Source organism: Lolium rigidum, chromosome 2, assembly GCF_022539505.1.
Source record: "Lolium rigidum isolate FL_2022 chromosome 2, APGP_CSIRO_Lrig_0.1, whole genome shotgun sequence".
NCBI classification, from domain to species: domain Eukaryota; kingdom Viridiplantae; phylum Streptophyta; class Magnoliopsida; order Poales; family Poaceae; genus Lolium; species Lolium rigidum.
Genome location: NC_061509.1, coordinates 158286141 through 158291234, shown reverse-complemented (window position 1 = coordinate 158291234; position 5094 = coordinate 158286141).

Here is a 5094-nt window from a genome sequence, read left to right as displayed (position 1 = left end):
ATCTCAATCATGTAAAGCAGCTCATGAGATCATTGTATTGAAGTACATAGGAGAGAGATTAACCACATAGCTACCGGTACAGCCCCGAGCCTCGATGGAGAACTACTCCCTCCTCATGGGAGACAGCAGCGTTGATGGAGATGGCGGTGGTGTCGATGGAGGAGCCTTCCGGGGGCACTTCCCCGCCCGGCGGCGTGCCGGAACGAGAGACTCCTGTCCCCCGGATCTTGGCTTCGCGATGGCGGCGGCTCTGGAAGGTTTCTCGTACCGTGGCTTTTCGTATCGAGGTTTTAGGTCTGGGACCTTTTTATAGGCGAAGAGGCGGCGTCAGAGGGTCTAAGAGGCGGCGACACCATAGGGTGGCGCGGGCCACACCCAGGCCGTGCCGGCCTATGGTCTGGTGGGCCTGTGGCCCCCCTCTGGTCCTTCCCGGGTGTTCTGGAAGCTTCGTGGAAAAATAGGATGCATGGAACATAAGAAATTATCGATACGTCGGAGACGTATCAATTTCGTCCGATTCCGAGAATATTTCCTTACTAGGATTTCTGAAACCAAAAACAGCAGAAAATAGGAACTGGCACTTCGGCATCTCGTCAATAGGTTATTTCCGGAAAACGCATAATAATGACATATAATGTGTATAAAACATGTGAGTATCATCATAAAAGTAGCATGGAACATAAGAAATTATAGATACGTTTGAGACGTATCAAGCATCCCCAAGCTTAGTTCCTACTCGCCCTCGAGTAGGTAAACGATAACAAGAATAATTTCTGAAGTGACATGCTACTTACATAATCTTGATCATACTATTGTAAAGCATATGAGATGAATGAAGCGATTCAAAGCAATGGTAAAGACAATGAGTAAACAACTGAACCATATAACAAAGACTTTTCATGAATAGTACTTTCAAGACAAGCATCAATAAGTCTTGCATAAGAGTTAACTCATAAAGCAATAGATTCAAAGTAAAGGGTATTGAAGCAACACAAAGGATGATTAAGTTTCAGCAATTGCTTTCAACTTGTAACATGTATATCTCATGGATAGTTGTCAACATAAATCAATATAGCAAGTGCAATAAGTAAACATGTAAGAATCAATTCACACAGTTGACACAAGTGTTTGCTTCTAAGATAGAAAGAAGTAGGTAAACTGACTCAACATAAAGTAAAAGAAAGGCCCTTCGCAGAGGGAAGCATGGATTACTATTTTTGTGCTAGAGCTTTTCATTTTGAAAACATAGAAACAATTTGGTCAACGGTAGTAATAAATCATATGTGTTATGTATAAGACATCTTATAAGTTGCAAGCCTCATGCATAGATTACCAATAGTGCTCGCACCTTGTCCTAATTAGCTTGGATTTACATGGATTATCATTGCATAGCATATGTTTCAACCAAGTGTCACAAAGGGGTACCTCTATGCCGCCTGTACAAAGGTCTAAGGAGAAAGTTCGCATTGGATTTCTCGCTTTTGATTATTCTCAACTTAGACATCCATACCGGGACAACATAGACAACGGATAATGGACTCCTCTTTAATGCATAAGCATTCAACAACGAGATAATATTCTCATAAGAGATTGAGGATTGTTGTCCAAACCGAAACTTCCACCATGGATCATGGCTTTAGTTAGCGGCCCAATGTTCTTCTCTAATAATATGCATACTCAAACCATTTGATCATGATAAATCACCCTTACTTCAGACAAGACGAACATGCATAGAAACTCACATGATATTCAACAAAGGTGTAATAGTTGGTGGCGTCCCCAGAAGCATGGTTACCGCTCAACAAGCAACTTATAAGAAATAAGATACATAGCTACATATTCTTCACCACAATAGTTTTTAAGGCTATTTTCCCATGAGCTATATATTGCAAAGACAAAGAATAGAATTTTAAAGGTAGCACTCAAGTAATTTACTTTGGAATGGCAGAGAAATGCCATGTAGTAGGTAGGTATGGTGGACACAAATGTCATAGTTTTTGGCTCAAGGATTTGGATGCACGAGAAGAATTCCTCTCAATACAAGGCTAGGCTAGCAAGGTTGTTTGAAGCAAAATCAAGTATAAAACGGTACAGCAAAACTTACATATGAACATATTGCAAGCATTATAAGACTTTACATCGTCTCCTTGTTGTTCAAACACCTTAACCGGAAAATATCTAGACTCTAGAGAGACCAATCATGCAAACCAAATTTTAACAAGCTCTATGTAGTTCTTCATTAATAGGTGCAAAGTACATGATGCAAGAGCTTAAACATGATCTATATGAGCACAACAATTGCCAAGTATCAAATTATTCAAGACATTATACCAATTACCACATGCAGCATTTTCTGTTTCCAACCATATAACAATGAACGAAGCAGTTTCAACCTTCGCCATGAACATTAAAAGTAAAGCTAAGAACACCAGTGTTCATATGAACGAGCGGAGCGTGTCTCTCTCCCACACAAGCATGAATTTATTCAGAGAATGAAAATAACAAAATGAAAATAAAAGCACACAGACGCTCCAAGTAAAGTACATAAGATGTGACGGAATAAAAATATAGTTTCACTAGAGGTGACCTGATAAGTTGTCGATGAAGAAGGGGATGCCTTGGGCATCCCCAAGCTTAGATGCTTGAGTCTTCTTAAAATATGCAGGGATGAACCACGGGGGCATCCCCAAGCTTAGACTTTTCACTCTTCTTGATCATATTGTATCATCCTCCTCTCTTGATCCTTGAAAACTTCCTCCACACCAAACTCAAAACAAACTCATTAGAGGGTGATACGTCTCCGACGTATCGATAATTTCTTATGTTCCATGCCACATTATTGATGATATCTACATGTTTTATGCATACTTTATGTCGTATTTATGCATTTTCCGGCACTAACCTATTAACGAGATGCCGAAGAGCCGATTGCTTGTTTTCTGCTGTTTTTGGTTTCAGAAATCCTAGTAAGGAAATATTCTCGGAATTGGACGAAATCAACGCCCAGGGGCCTATTTTTGCACGAAGCTTCCAGAAGTCCGAGGGAGAGTCGAAGTGGGGCCACGAGGTGGCGACACAACAGGGCGGCGCGGCCTGGGCCTTGGCCGCGCGGCCCTGGTGTGTGGGCCCCTCGTGACGCCCCTTTACCCGCCCTTCCGCCTACATATAGTCTTCGTCGCGAAACCCCCAGTACCGAGAGCCACGATACGGAAAACCTTCCAGAGACGCCGCCGCCGCCAATCCCATCTCGGGGGATTCAGGAGATCGCCTCCGGCACCCTGCCGGAGAGGGGAATCATCTCCCGGAGGACTCTTCACCGCCATGGTCGCCTCCGGAGTGATGAGTGAGTAGTTCACCCCTGGACTATGGGTCCATAGCAGTAGCTAGATGGTCGTCTTCTCCTCATGTGCTTCATTGTTGGATCTTGTGAGCTGCCTAACATGATCAAGATCATCTATCCGTAATGCTATATGTTGTGTTTGTCGGGATCCGATGGATAGAGAATACTATGTTATGTTGATTATCAATCTATTACCTATGTGTTGTTTATGATCTTGCATGCTCTCCGTTATTAGTAGAGGCTCCGGCCAAGTTTTTACTCTTAACTCCAAGAGGGAGTATTTATGCTCGATAGTGGGTTCATGCCTCCATTAAATGCGGGACGAGTGACGAGAAAGTTCTAAGGTTGTGGATGTGCTTGTTGCCACTAGGGATAAACATTGATGCTATGTCCGAGGATGTAGTTATTGATTACATTACGCACCATACTTAATGCAATTGTCTGTTGTTTGCAACTTAATACTGGAAGGGGTTCGGATGATAACCTGAAGGTGGACTTTTTAGGCATAGATGCATGCTGGATAGAGGTCTATGTACTATGTCGTAATGCCCAATTAAATCTCACTATACTTATCATATCATGTATGTGCATTGTCATGCTCTCTCTATTTGTCAATTGCCCGACTGTAATTTGTTCACCCAACATGCTATTTATCTTACGGGAGAGACACCTCTAGTGAACTGTGGACCCCGGTCCATTCTTTTACATTGAATACAATCTACTGCAATACTTGTTCTACTGTTTTCTGCAAACAATCATCATCCACACTATACATCGAATCCTTTGTTACAGCAAGCCGGTGAGATTGACAACCTCACTATTTCGTTGGGGCAAAGTACTTTAGTTGTGTTGTGCAGGTTCCACGTTGGCGCCGGAATCCCTGGTGTTGCGCCGCACTACATCCCGCCGCCATCAACTTTCGACGTGCTTCTTGGCTCCTACTGGTTCGATAAACCTTGGTTTCTTACTGAGGGAAAACTTGCCGCTGTACGCATCACACCTTCCTCTTGGGGTTCCCAACGGACGCGTGCTGTACGCGTATCAGAGGGTTAGTGCATAATCAAAAATTCACATGTTCAGAGGTGACACAATCATTCTTAACACTTCTGGACATTGCTCAAAGCTACTGGAAGTTAATGGAACAAAGAAATCCATCCAACACAGCAAAAGAGGCAATGCGAAATAAAAGGCAGAATCTGCCAAAACAGAACAGTCCGTAAAGTTGAATTTTTTAGAGGCAGCAGACTTGCTCAGATGAAAATGCTCAAATTGAATGAAAGTTGCGTACATATCTGAGGATTACTCACGTAAATTGGCAGATTTTTCTGAGTTAACTACAGAGAATACTACTCAAATTCGTGACAGCAAGAAATCTGTTTCTGCGCAGTAATCCAAATCTAGTATCATCTTTACTATCAAAGACTTTATTTTGCACAACAATGCAATAAAATAAAGATAAGGAGAGGTTGCTACAGTAGTAACAACTTCCAAGACTCAAATATAAAACAAAATTGCTGTAGTAAAATAAAAACATGGGTTATCTCACAAGAAGTGCTTTCTTTATAGCCATTAAGATGGGCTCAACAGTTTTAATGATGCACTCGCAAGAAACAAGAGTTGAAGCAAAAGAGAGCATCAAGAAGCAAATTCAAAACAAATTTAAGCCTAACCCACTTCCTATGAAAATGAATCTTGTAAATAAACAAGTCATGTAGGCATAATGCAACAAGCATAGGAAAACTAGACAAGTGCAA